This window comes from Myodes glareolus, chromosome 24 (assembly GCF_982192425.1).
Source record: "Myodes glareolus chromosome 24, mMyoGla1.1, whole genome shotgun sequence".
In the NCBI taxonomy this organism is placed as follows: Eukaryota; Metazoa; Chordata; class Mammalia; order Rodentia; family Cricetidae; genus Myodes; species Myodes glareolus.
In genome coordinates, this window is record NC_142049.1 from 5,912,220 (window position 1) to 5,932,310 (window position 20,091).

At 37.1% G+C, this 20,091-nt stretch overlaps 1 long non-coding RNA gene across 1 annotated transcript in view; it reads right to left on the reverse strand.

Annotated features, from left to right (window-relative positions):
* Positions 1–20,091, reverse strand: part of LOC146889862 (uncharacterized) — a 507,294-nt gene that overhangs the window by 459,708 nt on the left and 27,495 nt on the right. The gene's annotated exons all lie outside the window — the stretch shown is intronic.

Consider the following 20,091-nt stretch of genomic DNA (forward strand, 5'->3'; position numbering starts at 1 on the left):
ATTTTTCTTTAAAAATATGGTTACTATACCAAAGTTACAGTAGCAGGGAAAATAAAGATACAAACTATGTAGAGGAATTAATGTAGGTATCAGAATTGTAGTACTTCTCAAATCTTCTAAATTAGTATATTTGCGAACTTTTCGATGGTTAATATTTCAACATGTTCTAAATTTAACAAATAAAGTTATTTGTTTGCATAAGGAGGAAATGCTCACCAGTGATTGCAGTACACTGTGTAAAACTCTGCTGTAGGGCGCAATTATTGCACGGACGGATTCTGAACAATGAGAAAGCGTCAGCGCACTTATTGCTGGTAACAGAATAGACATACAGAGGAAAGAGTAAACATCTTCTTCCATTGAATTAGACCAATATGTGTCTCAAAATTCTCAAATTATTCTCTTCATCATTGTACAATTCTTATCCTTTTTCTGTTGTGAGTAGATGTGGTGCACATACATGATCATGTAGACTCATGTACATGAGATATTGGTGCGTGCATGTAGCAATAAGAGTTGTCTCCATACCTTAATTTTGTCACAGGTTTAGTCACTGAGCTGAAGCCATTAATTCTGGTAGGTGGGCTGGACCGTGAATTTCAGAAATCCACCTGTTTTCCTATCTAGCCTGGGGATATAGCTAAGATTTGCCATGTCTGTCCTTGTTTTGGGTACTGAGCATCCAAACTTGGGCCCTACCATTTGTATGGCATCAAGTACAATTTTCATCAATACAATATTTGAACTTAAAAATGAACTTGAATTTTCGAGACAAGAGAAAGCAATTTGCTTATATATTCTTTATTTAAGATACACTCATAATAGTTTTGTAAAATAAAACTCATTTTTTTTTTTGCCTACTACTCTATGCGGAACTACGGTGGACAGTAGAAGACTGTGGGTCTCTCTGCAGGCCGGCGCGGGAAGATGGTAACAGAACTACTTGCGCTGCTGGGCCAGGAATCGAACTCGGGTACTTGGGCAGAGCGTTAGGGTGCTCTGCCCCCTGAGCCATCTCTCTGGCTGGAATAAAACTCATTTTATATTTTAAAATGGACATTACCACAGAGAGCATTGAATCCTTAATACAGCTGAGAGGTTATCTCTGCTGACTGTGATCAGACGATCTTTCTGGTTACAACAGTACAGGTTATCTTATGAATAGTAAGATGAATAGTCTCAGACTGCAGGAGAATATACATGTACAGGTTGTTTCCCCTCTGTATAATGACATCACTTCTCCTACCTGTGGTGCTTCTACGGAACTAGAATGAAAGAGCCTCACAAACTGGCTTTATGAAAAGAGTAAGTTTCAGCTTCCTTTCAAATAAACTTCTGTTTGAAATTAGAAATGTTACCAACTTCTGCAATTAGATTAACACATGTGGGCATATCTTAATGTGATATATGTTGATATATCATGTCTTATTACTAAGTAAAAGGGCCCCTGCTTGGTAGTGAAGATATATTATAGGTGCCACATTGGGAAAGAGTTGATGAACAGCAGAGAGACAAGGCAATTCAGAAACTTGCAAGTAAATCTGCAGGTGATCCTGGATTAGGAGAAGTAGTGAGATTTATCTGGGAAAGGATTGTAAAGAAAATTATAGTCATTACAAGCTTGGGAAAGAACAAAGGCAATATAAGTTTCAGAACTACCTAACTGGAACTTAGTGAGAACCACAGGTCATAAGACGTGACTTCCAGGAGAAAAAAATCAAGAGAATCAAATAAGACAGACATTCTTTATACCGTGGAGAACTATGCTCTTCTTCACACATGTTTGCAAGGCCTGTCTGGGAACATTTCTTGCTTGAACATGGTATTGCAATCCTGTAAAACTGTATGGTGTGTGTGTAAACAAAGAATGTTTTGTGTGTATGTATGTTCATGTGTATGAGTGTGTGTGTTTGTGTGTTCACATTCATAGATAATTAACCAATGTTTTTCAATCTTTGCCATCCCCATGAAGAAAGAGAAAGGTTAGTTGTCATAAGAAGTGATTTAATGAGTTATACAATTTCTTGATAAAGGGGCTTCCATTTCCTCATTATTTTTATTCAGAAAACACAACAGGTATAGGGATTTTCTGAGCAGCAAACCATAGTTGTGAGAAGTAGAGTTAATATGTCCTTAGTGAATTCTAGAGTAATGGTATGTTACCTGCTATTAGGGCTCAAGGAAAGAAAAAAAATTGCAACTTTTATTAATTTTCATAGAAAGACTACATATTCACATATAACAAATTTATATGATATGCACACTGTTTATAAAACAGATTTATTATATAATATATAAATAGCATATATATTTATAAAATAACGCAATAGATAGATAGATAGATAGATAGATAGATAGATAGATAGATAGATAGATAGATAGAGATAGAGAGAGAATGGAGAGAGATTTTGTGTGGGTGTTATCTTCCTATGATGTGACAACAGCCTGTAATCTGGCCCCCTCTGAACTGTTGACTCTCTTTGACTTCAGTAACCCAAGACAGGAAGATGACTTAACTTTTGAAATCAATATATCAGGAAGTTTTCACAACTTCAAGAAGTCACTATGCAATACCAACCCTTGACTGTGGACTTAAAACTTCCGGGAAGCAGCTCTCCTCCTGCACAGGGAGCACATTCAGGTTTAAAACTCAGATCTCTCACTCTCCTTATTAGCAGTTGCATTAATAATTCTATACACATCTTAGAAATCCACATTCGTTGCTTATAGATCCACCTTATATCTGTATTTGTTACTCTTCTTGATTCTTCCCTCCTACTTCCTTGGATGTCTTCCCTAGTAAACAATTGAGTCTAAACATTTGATTGAGTTGCTTCTGGAAAAATTCATACTAGGACTGTGAAAATTATTTTAAACTATCTTGCCTTTTTAAGAAAGGAAAAGAATTGGTATAATTCAAAATGTCAGCATGACCCAGCTGGTGCTTGCCTTGAAAGACAACTCCACAGACACAATTTTCTATGTATTTTAATCAAATTAAAAAAGAGAATAAAAGATGAATGGTAGAATCTTTCAACCTTGTCTCTAACATATTTTCAATCACTTTTCTACTTTGGTAGTAAATGATTCAAGAAATAAAGAGTGTTGCTTTGAACCTTAGAAGAATGTGCCACTTGGGTCTGACTAGGATGTACTACGTAGTTCTCTTAGGTGGGATAAAATTGAAAAAAGATATTGTATATCAAGAATGCATTGTTCTTTCAGTGGATATAAGTGTTGATTGGGGTATTGGTTTCAAATTTATCTGCCTTGGGTAGACATTTTCATAATGGAGAATATATTTTGCCTAAGGATTTGTTTATTTTATGTAAAATAAATAGAGTGGTAAAAAACTATATGCAAATAGACGTCTGTAAAACTCGAGATTATTAAACATGACAGCACATTCTTCAACTTGGCTTAGTCCAGTGCAATAAATGAGATTGGACTCCCTACTTTATAATGAAGCATATCACTAAGAATTAAAGATTTCATTATGTATAGAAACCAGATGCTATATTCAAACCTTACACCCCTAAGAATATAAATTTTATGAAAGATGATTTTAAGGATGATATTCTTATTCCAAGCTTTAGAACCCAGAGGGTTGTTAAGTCTCTAGAAAAGTCACTGGCATCGCTGATGTACTCAGGAGTTTTAGAGGACTCAGGCATGACACACAAGCAGAGTCAGTAGATCAGTGGTAAGCCAGATAGGTAAAGTTGGGGATGAAACCAGGAATTGGAAGGAGTAGTGTGGAGGTAAGTATCTGTGAGCATTTTCCTTGGTAGTGTGATGACCTATGTTTGAATCACCACAACTCAGGTAAAACAGTGAAGTAGTATATGCCTGCTACCCTAATGCCCTTTTGGTAAAACAGGAGGTAGGGGAAGGAGAATCCTTTCAAGGTGGTGTGTCTTCTAACCTGGTATTTCTAGTGACAAAGAACCAAGAAATCCTACTCAAACAATATTAAAGGCAAGGACTAACATATCCAAAGCCAGGGCATGTATCATAGAAACGTGTGTGTGTGTGTGTGTGTGTGTGTGTGTGTGTGTGTGTGTGTGTGTGTGCATGATGCATGTATACACAAAATAAAACCATGAACAAATATTCACAGGAGAAAGTAACATAAGAAAAGAGTAAAATGTGACAGTGTGAAGCGTTGTCCCATCTGAAATCAAGGACGGGTTTAAGTTGTTGTAAAATAAAACCTAATACCTGTAAACTGTTCATAAGAATTAAACAGGAACAGTCAGAATGCTAAGATCAAAACACAAGTGACAGCTCATTCTGGGAGGATGTGGAGCAAGAGAAACATTCCTTCCTTCTTTGATTGTGGAAATACAATCTTGTACAGCCACTTTGGAAATGAATATTGTGGGTTTCTCAGAAAGCTGGGAATCAGTCTGCCTCAAGACCCATCTATAACACTCTTGGACATATACCCAAAAGATGTTCAATAATATCACACGGACACTTGTTCAACTATGTTCATAGTAGCTTTATTTGTGATGGCCAGAAACTGAAGACAAGCTAGATGTCCCTCAACTGAAGAATAAATAAAGAAAACACGATGCATTTATACAATGGAGCATTACACAGTTTTAGAAACAATGACATCATGAAAATCTCAGGCAAATGGCTAGAACTCGAAAAGATCATCCTGAGTGAGGCAACCAAGACCCAGAAAGAAAAACTTGGAATGTATTCACTCATAAGTGGATATTAACCTTAAAGTAAAAGATAACCATGCTTACCCACGGACCCAGAGAGATTGGGTAACAAGGAGGGCTCAAGAGGGAACAATCAGATCTCCATGGGAAGGCAAACTAGAACATATTTCATGAGTAGATGGGGGCAGGTGGGAATGGGAACAGGAGGAATCAGGTGTGGTGGAGGGGCAGAGTACAGGAGCAATGACTTAAAAGGGGGCATTTGGGGAGGGGGAGAAACCTAGTGCAAGGGGAACTCCAATGAATCTATAAGGGTGGCGCTTGCTAAGATTCCGAGTAATGGGGGATACAGAGCCTGAACTGCTACCAGACAGGACTTCAAGTGGAGGAATTGGGACTCCAATCCAGCCACATAACCTTCAACCTATAATTTGTCCAGCCTACAAGATATGCTGGGTAAAGGTGGCATAGAAATTGTGGACTTGTCAACCAATGGCTAGTACAGTCTGCGACCCATGCCACAAGAATGAGTCCAGCACTGTCATTGTCTGAACCACCAGAACCTACAGGGCGGAGGGCCCAGAGACCTGGGATAGAACTAAATATAATATGACAGGCAAAAAAGTCATTATAATAATACCTACTGATATTCTGTCATGCTCATACATTGGTGCCTAGCCTAATTGTCATCAGAGAGGCTTCATGAAAGAGATGCAGACTTGCAGTCAGAAATAGGCAGAGTTTGAGGAATCCTGCAGAAGAGGTGGAGGAAGGATGGTAGGAGCCAGGGGATCAAGAACAACACATGAAAATCCACAGATTCAACTACATGAACTCAAAGAAACTGAACAAACAACCATGGAGCCTGCATGGAACTAACCTAGACCCTCTGCATATATGTTAAACTTGAGTGCCCTGGTCTTCTTATGGGACTCCTACTGGGAGCAGGTGTTTTCTCTTACTATTTTGCTGACATTTGGAATCCTACTCTTTATATTGGGTTGCCTTGCCCATCCTTAATAAGAGGAATTGTGTCTAGCCTCACTCCAACTTGATATGCTTGGTTGATATACCTGGGAGGCCTAATAAATCCTTAAGACATAAGAATTCAATCTACTAAAAATAAGTATAGTATTTTAAAAATATTACAATCAAATATTTATATAAGCTTTATTCACCCTTGCCAAAAATTGGAAATAGTTGATCATATGTAAATTTATTTATTTGGACTTATTTGTAATTGGATACACTCATTCTAAGACCCTCAAAGTTATTTTAAAATATTTTGCATTACAGTAATGGCATACCTTAATAAAATTTAAAGTCTTATTGAATAATGAATATATTATTCTATCCATGAAATACAAGTTAGCAATAAAAATAAGTACAAAGGAAGAAAAGAAAGAAAGATATTTATGAAAAATACAGGTATGTTCAGTAGTGAAAGAAGCCAATTGAGAAATGCTACCTATTTGTTGACATGTCCTCTGTTATATGCCATTGTAGGACAGACAACAGTGTGCCTGTGGAGAATGTAGGCCACTGACGTGGGGTGAGGCTGAAGTGAGATACAATAAGCCAGGAAAGCGCAGGGCAGTTGGAACATCAGCGCTATTCTACACGATACTCGCTGTCCATGTTTAAATGGCTGACATTTACTAAGTATACTCTGATGAAAGTTTATTACTGAAATGATGACAAAGCACTAGCAAAGATAGACTTGTTAATCAAATACTCTGCTAATTCTCTATGATTTATTCACAAGTATTTGTAATATTATATTGCAGAGATTTCCCAAGCCAGCAACTATAATTTTGTGATTTATTATGGGTTGGGTGCGCTCTGTTTTATCAGAAATTTTAACGGCAATAAGACCTGAAAACAGGTAGACAGCGCCAGTGAGCATGCAGCTGTGCAGATAGTTTGATGACAGTGAATCTCCCTCTATCAATGTGTTTCTGTGTCTTGAGGGATTTATGTTGAATCATTTTATATTCATTCATGAAACACTAGAAATGATTTATATAGTATTTATAAGTACCCAAAGCTACTATGCCTGACCAGTGCTATAGAGGTTCACCACTGTGTAATCAAATGACATAAAATACCATTAAATCAAAATCTGAAATAAGTAGGAATGATACAGAGAGTCCCGGGACAACGAACATAGAATTGAAATAAGAGTCCTACTATCTCAACATTACTGCCATTTAAGCTTGGTTGATCAATTTCATTTTTTATCTATAACTGAGTACTTTAAAAAGTGTTTTGAACAAATTTACTACTGGATGTCATCATGTAGAAGAATACAAATAGATCCGTATTTATTGTCATGCACAAAACTCAAATTTATTTCTTTATTTTAAAATTTAAACAATAACTGACTTAATACTAAGTGAATATATTCATGTTTAGAACCTTTAGAACTTAACTTTCTGGATCTGCTCATAATTGTCTCCTTTCCCTAATCACCTCCTTTTTCTGAGTTACTTTCAGTAAGGACATGTGTTTCACATGGAAATATCAACAATATTTTATGAAAAAGATGTGAATATATTTTCCAAGAAATTATAGTCTGTCAGTAGTTATTTTTATATTATACCATATAATATGTATAAATGTATAATATACTTGCAATCATTAACTATCTCTCATATATCTTCTATTTATCTAGTTATCCAGATACTTATTCTCTCTCTACCATCTGTTCTTTCTCTTCCATCCTCTCATTCTCTTTCTTTCTTCTTATCTATTTATGTTTTACCAGAAGAGAGAATAGATAAGGCGATGCAGTGTGGTTCATGATGCTCTAAGACTGGTCTATATATTTCTCCTCTTAGTGAGAAACTCACATGCAAATTACTTACTCTTTTCTTTGTAAAAGACAGACAAGATTTGGAAGACTCTCTCAAAATATATTACTTGGGAATTGGCGATTAAAAAGTAAAAGTACTATATAGGTATATAAATGTTATTCATACATTAGTAATTCAACAGAAAACTTTGACTCCTAAAAGACAGATATTAAACTTATTTTTATGAAAGAAAGATGGGTATATATAAATAAAAGAAAAAATAGCCACAAAGAAAAGGAGGAGGCACCAAACAAAAACACCTTCAAATATCACATTTGATATGCGACTTTAATTGTCCTTCAATATCTGACTGCCAGATTTTCATGTAAATGTTGTAATTTTTGTTATTCAAAATTACATACAGGCTGTGTGTGTGCATCTCTCTCTCTCTCTCTGTGTACATTTATGCATCAGTATGATGTACACTGGTGCTTTGATGCATGGGTGGAGGTCAGAAAAAAACATTGAGGGATGATCCTTGCTTTCATCCTTTTTAGAGACAGAGTATCTGGTTTACTACTGTCTTTACCAGGTTAACTGCCCCGTGAGCATGCATGAATTATCCTGACCTCACCTTCCATCTCATAATAGAACACTATGATTACAGATTCATAATACGTGCTGGACGTGGACATTAGGATTCAGCATAAATCCAAGCACTTACACAGCAAGCACGTTAGCCCCTGAGTCATCTCCTCCGTCCTAAAATGTTCCTTTGTAACAGCTTTCGTGCTTGGCTCAATGAGTCAATGTCACATCACCTGGATTCCAAATATACTTCCTTATGTTTTTCATTTTTCTTCTAAAACGATTTGATGCCATTTATAGCACCACCTTTTCTTCTGGTCATTTATTTTTCAGTTCGTGACAAGCTCTTGCTAAATCTGTAAATGAGCTCAGAGAATACCTTCCTTTAGCAGGACCTTTATCTTCTTTCCTGTGCTCTCGCGTCATGCTGGGATGGCTTGTGCCCTGTCTACACGCTATTTTTCTTCTCAAGCAAGCGCTGCAAGAGACTGAGGAACAATTTTAAAAGACAAAGTAGAATCACTTTTGATTTATTGGAAGCCTTTGAGTAAATTTAATCATCACAATATTTCCACGAGCAAATTCCTGTTGTCTCCCAGGTCCCACACTGGGTCTTTTAACCCTGTTAAAAGCTATGTCTCCCTGAAATTCTTATGTTGAAATCTGAGGCCCAGAATTTGCGAATGTGTTGGTATTTGAGGACGGCACTCGAAGGCAGCCTTGGTCTTAGTCTTTAACAGACTAAGTCACAAAAAAGCAGAAAGCACAGAAGGAGCACCATGGAAAGGAAGTGCGGAAAACAAAGTCTCTACAGTCCCCCGGGAGGAGCTCACAACAAACCAACCACACTGATGATTTCAGTGGGTACTTTGAGCCTCCAAAAATGTGAGGAAACCAACTTTTATTGCTTTTCAAACAGACTGTGGTACTTAGCTATGAACAGCTCAGGAGAATAATGGTTGTGCATCATTGGAAATCCTGTGGGAAACAAGTATCTATCACTGTCTCGGTTTTATAGCAAATGAGAATCTGGAGAGATGGTTCAGTGGTTGAGAGCATAGGTTGCTCTTCCAGGAGATCCAGGTGCCCTTCCCAGCATCTACATGGTGGATCATGACCCTCTGCAATTCCAGTTTCAGGGAACTTGATGCCTTCTCATAGCCTCTATGTGTCCAAGCCATGCATATGGTACACATCATACATGCAGGCAAAATACATAAAATAAATATTTTCTTTAAAAATTAGAGAAAATAAAAGTAAAGTTTATATATATATATATATATATGTATGTATTTGATAGTATGTCATTCAAAGCAGAAAGTTAAACATATGATCAATGTGATAAAATAAAAACAAGAAGTAAATAACCTGAACCAATCATCTTATTGTATAATTCTCCTGAATTTAGTATGTTTTTTTCCCAACATTATTTATTAAATTTATTTTGTCTGTTTTGTGCCAGGCATTACAATTTCTCCAGAAATACAGAAATAAATGAACATTGCTTCAGTCCCTATGGTGGCATTTGGTCTTTGAGAGAAGATGGCTCAGATGCCCTCAGATATATATTTATTTAACATATATATTTGCTTTATTGATCTCGTGACTTTTCCTAGCTGGCAGCTCCTAGGTTGACTCTTCTGAGGATTAGTTAGCCCCCACAAATATAAAGAGGACTCAGCCAAGACTTGAAAGCTGACAATAGTTTGTTTTGATGGAACAAGTGTCAGTCATATCATGATAACAAAGACCAACAGGTGCTGTTATTTAGTCCTGAGTTGGACAAAAAGACAGGGTACTACAGGCAGGGGCACTGGGGTAATCCCAGAACAACTCAAATTTTAATCCTGACTACACATTCTTGACCTGTTAATTCATGGAAAATGAACGTGGCTTCTAGCAAGCTACCTGTAAATATTGAAAACAGTGTCAATCTTAATTGTAAGGGTATTTTGTTTGTATTTTTAAAAAATAAAGCTTGCCTGAATATCAAAGTGTAGAGCTACACCACTGAAAGCCGCCAGTGGTGGCACACACCTGTAATCCCAGGACACGGGAGACAGAGGCAGATGGATCTCTGTGAGTTCAAGGTTACCCTGGTCTACACGATATTTATCCACTCTAAAAGAAAAACAGAGTTCACGCAAAAAATGATCCTAGCACTTTGAATTCCACGCCTTTAATCCCAGCGCTGCGGAGGTGGAGACTTGAGTGATATGGCTGGGTGGAGCAGAAGCTCAATGCAGTCCGAGCAGCAGGCACTCTGAGAACTAGATCACCCTTTGGTCTGCATATCGGTAGAGGTAAGAACTCTAGTGACTGGCTGCTCTCCTTCTCTGATCCTTCAGTTTTCACTCCGATAGCTGACTCCAAGTGTTTATTACTAAGAACAATTAGAATTAATGTTATACCTGATATAGATTCATTGGAAACTTTGACTTCTAGTTACCCATTTAGTTTTAATCTGAGCTAATATTAGTATCCTGTTCTTCCTCAGGACAAAATATCAAGGTAAATGAGGTAATTTATGCCACTGGGTTCTGAACTCTGTAGGAAAAAAATGCTAAAATAAATTTATAGTCACATTATATTTTCTTTAATAAATATTTGATTGGATGTGCATAGTATCACCATGATTTCTTAAGAGATTTATAAGTAGAGCCGAGAAAAGAATCTAAGCTTCAAACCATCAGAATCCCAGAAGATGGGTTAAGAACTGTAATAAATAACTTGACCCATTTCCGATTTTAAGGGCAGGAATAAAATTACCATTCATATGCAAGAAGACGTTTTCCCCATAGTATGTCTGAGCGAAATTACTATCAAGCCTCCTACTTATTTAGAAATACCTCTAAGTTGAATTAAGTGAGCATGAAAGAATCTCAGACACCTGCAAAATATACAACTATTAAGCTGTTCATGTTCCCATGTCCTTGGTAAATGACTTTGTAAAAATACCCAAGAAGCTGCATTGTGAATCAAGGAAAAGCTTTGGATTCAGAAAATGTGAAATTTATTATTTTCTTCTACTTATTATCCAAGCCAAACTACCTGACTTCTCTGTGCTGTTAGTCTGACCCCTTATGAGTTGGAATATTACTTGTTTAGCCTGATGATTTACTGTGAATAGTACTAAGTATTAAGCTGGCCATATTCCTCAGTGGATCGAAACATTGGCTGCACTTCCAGAGGAGCCAGGTTTGATTTCCAGCATGGTGGTTTCCAACCATCCACTCCTCGAGTTCCAGGGGATTGGACACCCTCTTCAGGCTTCAGTGGACCCAGGCCAGGCAAATGCTACACAGACGTATATGCAGCCAAAACTAGCCACATAAATAAAATTAAAACAAATAAAGACATAAATAGAACACATTGGGATCCAGTCACAAGCCGAACACTAGAAAGCAATTGCCAAATGTTATATATGGCTGTGACATAAAATGTGAATCAAACAGACACAGCAATCAAATAAATTTAAGGACATTAAAGATGCATTGAAAGTTATATAGGTCATCTACTTTTATCCGTGGTGGCTTCCTAAAGAATAGATACTAGCAATACTAGTGTTTTAAAATGAGGAACCTGGAAACCAGAGATGCTCTGGCTGAGCAGGTACAGCGGCTCTTTCACAAACTGCAGGCAAAGGACTCTGTCCTTGCTGTTCTTAATGAGTTGCCAAGCAAAATTTTTTTTTGAAAAGTAAACCATTTTACTCAATTTACAAATTTTAGTCATTTCTGTTAAAAAGTGGTGATGATGTTTGCTTATTTCTTACATATCAATGCAGCAGCCTATTTATAAGAACTTGTCTTCTTGGAGCTGGATCATAGAAACCACTAGCCCGGGGATAGAAATGATTTTTAAGACCTCAAAGACAGCAACTAGTTTTACATGTTTATTCTCCAATACAAATTTTCATTTGAATCATGTAATCTAGCTTCCAGATCTCCGTGAGGAGTTAGCAACCACCGCTAGCGTTGTATGCCCGGGAAATGCTGCATGGTACGTTAAAGGTCGTGGATAACGAGGACTCCCCAAATCAGTTGCGAATGAGAGGTCACCCACTTAGTGGCACTTCCTTTAGCTACTTTCCTCCATGTTACTTTGGTTTTCCGTCTCTCCCTGCCAGTGACTTGCATTTGACTTACCTTGTTTTAAATTTTTGGCTGCGTTTTCCAATCGGGTCATGTTCATGGATTGGTTTATTTTCTGCGAACTCTCAGAAGTTAATTTTTGGTTTGTGGGCTCGTCTGGGTGTTGTTTTTCTACATGTTCCTGCACTATAGGCTGAACTTAAATATACGGATGTGTCTGTGAGGCAGCCTTATTTTGTGTCTCGTGGAGTTTTCTATGGGCAACACGTTTCATAAATTCTAGGGTATATGTTTTGATTTTGTATTAGGACTGAAATGAGGATGCATCTTATATGGATGGCAGGAAGGGGCTTCATTGCTGCCTTTTGATGCTAAATGAATAGAGCAGCCATATGCACTGAGGCTCAGAGTTTCTTACTTTCAAGAAGATGTGTCCGTAAATTTGCATTTGATCTTACAGATTGGTAGCCTGACAGTGGGTCTCAGGTGTTGTGAGGGTTCTAGCGCCACCTACAGGACTCTGCAGCTCACATCATCCCTGCCTTTCCACCTGCTCAAAGCTTCCCAGGCAACTCACATGGGATGCTGCCACCAGGTCTGAGGTAGACATTCAGTGGCAGTCTCCTGTTCCATTCGCCTAAAAGCATTTGCTTTGTTTACCATCCCATGTGTTTCATTTCAGTGTCTATTGCAAGTGCTTTGAAAACCACAGTTACACTTTTAAAAATACGGCACCTTGAATATTATCCTCGCCTTTTAAGTTCCCTGTTTATTGTTATTCTCTTTTCTTTGAATCATTTCCATTATAAATAATGAGGTTATCAGTGTTCAATTCCCCTCCATACATACTACCATGCACACGCACATGCACACACACACATACACATACACACACACACACACACGGAGAGAAAAAGAGAGAGGGAGGATTCTTTAGCTCATAACTAAAGATGTGAATTGTCAGACCACAGTGACCACAGTGTTCCCCATCTGATTGACTCTCCTGAGGGCTTTGGTTCTAACTCCAGCAGAACAACATTTGACTTCCTACTTCCTGCCCTAAGAGTCTCTTCTCTGGCAGATATGAAACCTGTACCTAATGTTGGCTAATAGTATTCTACCAAGTGACACGGTTTTGAGGAAGTCTATGAAAATATTCTTTGAATTGGATTTTCAGTGTTGCTTTTTGCATTATTCCCATGAGGTTCAAGCAAAGAGCCATATGAAAAGAATTAAAACACACTCAGAAAGGACAGAGGCAAGATGGCTCCTTCCAGACGAAAAGTAACAAGGCAGGGCACAGATAAGAGACTCTCCACCGAGGCAGAGTCCTCTCAAGAGCGGAAGAGATTCTCCAACTGAAAAGCTCTTAAAATAAATCAGATAGCGAAAGGTCACCACTGACATAAAGGGAATCTATTCTAACACCATCTTTTAAAAAACATTCTTCAGACTTAATAAGAAACTACTTCAAACCTCTTAGTAACTAACTCAGTTTCAAGTGTAAATTAAAGAAAGAGTCAGAAACACTCTTCGGACATTGATAAGTTCTTAGTTTTGAATTTTATTAAGTCACTTCTTTAATGTGTAAAGAGTCTTGGGATTTTAATTTTATGTTTCAACTAATTTTTGAAAAGAGGTAAAAAGAAGACTCATAAACATTAGAGGAACATTTTGATACATGTTTTGATACAGGCATACACTGAGGAGTGCTTGAATACGGTAAAACATGAACTCTGAAAGTGTTTAGAGTTCAATTTTTGGTGCTTATTAATTGAAGACAATATTATACTTCAAAACTTTACATAATTTTAAGAATTTTAAATTAAAAAAATTTCTATAATTTCCCTTTGCCTTTTCTTCCTCCAAACCCTTCCATATATCCATTGAGAATATATATTTAGTATTTAGGCTTGTATGTATATATATATACATATATATATATATAATAAAAATTCAAGAAAAAGGGAACATTGTGTTTTGACCATACTCATTCAGCATCTTCTCCTCTCCTCTTTCCCCCCCAGTAGTCTCTTTCATTTTCCTAGTCTTTCTTCTGCTTTCATATTATATTTAAATATATATTATATATGTTATAATATATAAATATATTACAGATTTTTTCTTGTCTCAGGTCTTTAAGTAATTGATTCATATGTATTTCTCATGTAATATATTCTGATTAAACTTCCCTCTTCTAGTTCCACCCAGATAATTATCTCACCTCCCTCCCACGCAACTCCATGCATTTTTTTTTGTCTTTAGAAAACAAACAAACTGAACAAAAAAAAGGATATGATGACCCTAGGTATGGGATGAGGAGGCTTTTGTTGTAGATGTGAGAGGAAGCACAGTCCCAGGCGTCTGGATGAGATCAGACTGAACTCTGCTGTGAGTGGTAAGGAAGAGAATTCGGGAGAGGAACAGGGGACCAAGTGGCCAAGAGGCAAGATACTGTGTGTCCAAAATGGCTGAGTTTATATAGGATGAGAAACTGGAGGAAGGGAGAGGTTTAGGTAAGGGTCAGGGAAAGAGACACTGAGAGGAGTCACAGGTACGGAGTGATGCCGGCAGAGCTAGTCAGTGTCAGCTAAGGTATATTAGTAGGAACCGCAATCGACCTGGGTTTTAGACCTAACCTAGATGAGACTAAAAATGAAAACTTCAAGACTCAAACATAACATAACACAAAATAACATAAAAACACAAATTAGAAAGCAAGATATACCAGTAAAAAAAAAAAAAAAAACAGTGAGACAAAAATTACCCAATAAAGCAACAGAAGACAAAGTCTCTTCAGAAATACTATTGTATTCATTTTCTGTTGGCTATCTATTGCTAGGCACGGAGCCTACCCTTGAGTGTGGTTAACATCCCCAGTGAGATTCCCTTGGGAAAAAAAACACTTTCTCATTTGCAAGTAGATGGTAACTGAAGATAGCATCTTGCTCAAGGATGGGAGATTATGTCCACACTCCTCATCTCAGTGTAGGGACACTATCTGGCTTGAACTGGTATAATACTTTTTGCACGCCACAGTCTCTGTGAGTTTTTTTTCCTTTAATAACATATAGTACATTATTGATATTCATCATCAACCTACTTCACAGTAGCATGCTAGAACTTGTTCCCACCTAAGGATAAGAACAACAGACTCAACAATCCCCACCCCCTCTCCTTCCTTACACTGACCAGCCTCTAATTATTGCAAGAATTATTTCAATGTCTTAAGTTCAGTTTTGTCGGCTTTCAGGTGAGTGAGGTCATGCGTTATGTGCCTTGCATGTGATTTATTCCTTTCCATTCATCAAAATGAGCTCTAGTCTGTCCAAATTGTTCCAAATGGCAGCATTTTGCTTTATTGTTCATTTTCTACTATGTCACACTTTTCTATCCATTCATTAGTCAGTAGACACTGAAGCCCTGTCTTTGGATAGCTACTGAGAGTAGTAATTAAAGATGGAAAGGGGAGGAGAGCTGCCTCTTTGCCACGGTGGTTTCGTTTTTCTTAAGTAGTAAATTCTAATAAAAATAATTTAGAAAGGAGACCTTCGGAATATCTCAACAATCTTTGAGATAACTATAAGAATTAAGTTTAATATATCATGTGAAAAATGTATTTGTTTGTGAAATTTCTATCTGGAGTATATAATTATCGGAGTATTTCATATTTGCCCTACAGTCTGGAAGAATTTTCTGTATCTTTGCTTGAATTTGTGATCATTATTCTTTTCTCATTACTAATTATTTTTGGGAAATCATTTGTACTCATATTACAAAATATGAATACATAATTTTTAAGATATTACATATCCATACATTATATTTGTAATGAGGTTCAGTATGGTACTTTCCGGTGAGAACAAGGCAATCCTCCACATAGGGCACTTATAGCTCGAGCACAAGGTGGATAGTGAGTGTCTCAATTCTCTCTGCTAATAGCATTTCTGTTGGACTCTAACTCCTCCAGAGTGCTTGGCCTTTGCAGCAAGCATCTTAATCTCTTTGTGACTCAGTTCCCCATCATATAATTTAGGCAGCTCTCATTACATCTATCGATAGAACAACAGCAGAATTAGATCATTTTAACTACAATTTTAATATATAATTCATATATTAGAATTTTCCCCACTGGGAATAAGACCTTAAAAATGGTTTTTTTTTGTTCTTTTGGGGGGGGAAGTTTTTAGGCATCTGAATGGTCAAGATTTTGGCATTATTCAGGATGCTCCCTTTCAATATCAATGATATACTTGTTCATTAACTTAGGAAAAGTGGATATCTTATGGTCTAGATGTGAGGATATAAGGTTCAACACCATTTAATACCTGACCTATAGGAGTTTAGAAATTTTAGAAACACATTGGAGGCAATAACTTACCTTTCAGTTTTTATTTATTTATTTAGAAAATAAAAGTTTGTCCTATACTATTTTAAATCTATTGTTATAAAGGGCTAAATATTATTAAAAGAAGTTTAGTTACAATACTGTGTAGCATATATCTGAATGGGAAAGCAAATTCTAATGTCAAAAGATTTTTTAAAGCTATTCCTTTGGTAGTAAAAAGGGAACAAGAAACAATTTTCTTCTCTAATATTTTGGAGGCTTAAACCTCCAAAATATATTTTAAATTTAATTCAGAAACCTCACTAAATAAATACTAGAAAAGCAATGCAATTTTATCATGTAATATTCCATACAATTTTATGAGGGTAAGATGCAACTTAAAGAAATATGCTGATGTTAGTATTGAGAAGGATTTGGAGTTAGAAATATTCAATTCAACAGAAAATAGTTATAAAATTATTGCAATGATAAACCTAAAATTACAAAGAGTCTCAACGTCAATTAGCAGTGCAACAATTTGGACAGAAGAACACTGGACAAATTTGAAATACACTAATTACATGTGCTGACCCAATTTAAACATAGGTTCCACAGGGAAAATTGAAAGAAAGGGATTTTTATAACAGTCTTCTTCAATATTTTGACATAAATAGTTTCCTATATGATGGTTCAAGTTATGGATAATGTAATTTGTCAGGAATACAAGTTTATTGGCCACAATCTAGAAATTAGAAGTATTTATCAAAATAAGAGATACATTATTTAGGCAGTTAGTGTGTATAATAGCAAGAAATGCTGTCAGTGAAAATCATCACAACAGGGCTATTTTTTCAGTCACAGACATTTCAGTAGTTGATAACATACTTAGAATAATTTGTCAAAATAGGTCTAGATATAGACATGCAATTTTGGAGTGGCAAAATATCTAAAAAATATCTAAAAAAATACACGTCCTTTCTTGTAAATCTTCTAAGTTTGAGGCCAAGTCAAGGATGCCACTGGCCTGAGAGAAGAAAAAACTGGACCATTGGAGTATGTTGACTGGGCTCTGAATATCGAAGAAACAGATTAATATCTACCTTGGCCATCATCCTGCCGTTCTTTTCCCTCACTGCCTGTCTTCATCCCTGTCATACGCATAAATCTAAAATAATATTCTCCAGTAAGGCCCCACATCTTATATGTTAGGGCAGTCTTAAAGGCAGTCAATATGACTTTGCGGAAGTAGACAGCTGCTGACGTGGGAAGTCCTATGAGATCACTCTTCACTCAGTGACATTTTGAGGGACCCAAATGCAGTTTTCTCAGAACTCGGGAGAAACGCTTCTCTGAGGGCATGGAAAATAAATAAGTGAGAGTTGAGATTAAGGAAAGCATCTCTAGGATCACAAATTATAGACTCAAAGACCTTTAACTATGGCTAGAATCCACTTATGAGTGAGTACATACCATATTCCTCCTTTTGGGTCTGGGTTACCTCACTCAGTAAAGCGTTTTCTATTCCATCCATTTGCATGCAAAATTCAAGATGTCATTGTTTTTTACCGCTGAGTAAAACTCTAATGTATATATGTTCCAGACCTTCCTTAACCATTCTTCTATTGAGGGGCACCTAGGTTGTTTCCAGGTTCTGGCTATTACAAATAGTGCAGCTATGAACATAGTTGAACAAATGCTTTTGTAGTATGATAGGGCCTCTCTTGGGTATATTCCCAAGAGTGGAATTGCTGGGTCCTGAGGGAGGTTGACTCCCAGTTTCCTGAGAAACCGCCACACTGATTTCCACAGTGGCTGCACATGTTTGCATTCCCACCAACAATGGATGAGTGTTCCCCTCACTCCACATCCTCTCCAGCATAGGCTATCATTGGTGTTTTTGACTTTAGCTATTCTGACAGTGTAAGATGGTATCTCAAAGTGATTTTGATTTGTATTTCCCTGATCGCTAAGGAGGTTGAGCATGATCTTAAGTGTCTTCTGGCCATTCGAAGTTCATCTGTTGTGAATTCTCTGTTCAGTTCAGTACCCCATTTTTTAATTGGGTTAATTAGAGTTTTAGTGTCTAGTTTCTTGAGTTCTTTGTATATTTTGGAGATCAGACCTTTGTCTGATGAGGGGTTGGAACACTGGACTTAAGTCCCTAGGTCCAAACGAGAAGCAGAAGGAAAGAGAACGTGAGCAAGGAAGGCAAGATCAGAGGGAACCTTCATCCGACAATGGATGGCGATACAGATGGAGACCCACATTGGAGCACCGGAATGAGTTCCCAAAGGTCCAAATGAGGAGCAGAAGCAGGAAGAAAATGAAAAAGGAAATCAGGACTGCGAGGGATGCGACCACCCACTGATACAAGGGGACTGATCTAATGAGTGTTCACCAAGGCCAGTTGTCTGGAAATGGGCGAGCACGTGATCCAGCCAGATCCTCTGAATGAGGCCGGTTTCTCTGAATAGGGCTGGCCTGGAGTCTTTCTGAAAAGCCATTGACAATGACACTGGGACTTGTTTCCTCTGCATATACTGGATTTTTGGGATCCACTCTGTTTGGATGCTCACCTTCCTGGACCTGGAGGGAGGGGGGAGGAGTTTGAACTTCCCACAGGGCGGGAGAACCTGACTGCTCTTGGGGATGGAGAGAGAGGAGGGGAGGGAGTGGGGGAAGTGGGAGGGTTCTGGGAGGAGGGGCGGAATTGGAGACTTTTGTATTTTAATAAACTTTGAGAAAAAAAAAAGAGATTAAGGAAAGCAAAGCACATTTTCTGGATCCTTACTAAAATGTGTGTTTTCTCAGTGGGTTACGCCTTTTAGTGCTTGCAGGTGTTAGCCAGTGACAGATTGAAGACACCAGACATCAATGATCCATTAGCAGGAAAGCAAGCTATACAGGAGCCATGATGGAGTGATGGGTGGAAAGGGTCATCACATACCATTCACAGCCTTTCCAAAAGCAGAGAAAAACTCAAGATGTAAGATCATTTCTGAAGACATATTTCTTGAATAAAAGCTTCATATCAAACAATCTATTATTTTATTTACAAAATAATGTATTCTCACTATGACATAGACATATAGAAATACATATAGATGCAAAAACAACCACAAAAAATATGTTGCTGGATGTTCCCGCTGTGTGAAAGAAAGAGCTGTTAGCATTTTGAACCATTATAAAGAGATACATATTGCCACTTTGAAGGTCAGACTTCTTATAGAAAGATTATCAAAGCAAATTGTTTTTGTTTGAAGCATGCTAATATAGGATCCCTTGAGATCATAAATCAATCTAATTGCATAATTGATATTAATGAGTAATAGTGATTGCAGTAGCAATACTTCTTAGGTGGGCCATTAATAATAAAAGAATAATGGTAAACATTTTACAGAGGCTATGTCAATTAATTTAAGCTGAATCCAATGCAAAACATTTATATCTTTAGTTCTTTAACATGTCTTTATTTTTCCTAATCATGAACAAACATTAAATTAACTATGAGATAAACATGTTGAACAGAATATATTTCAAACAAACATCATTTTGTATTCTCTGAGATCGTCTCTACTCCCATACAACAATTACTTCATTCTGCAGTAAAT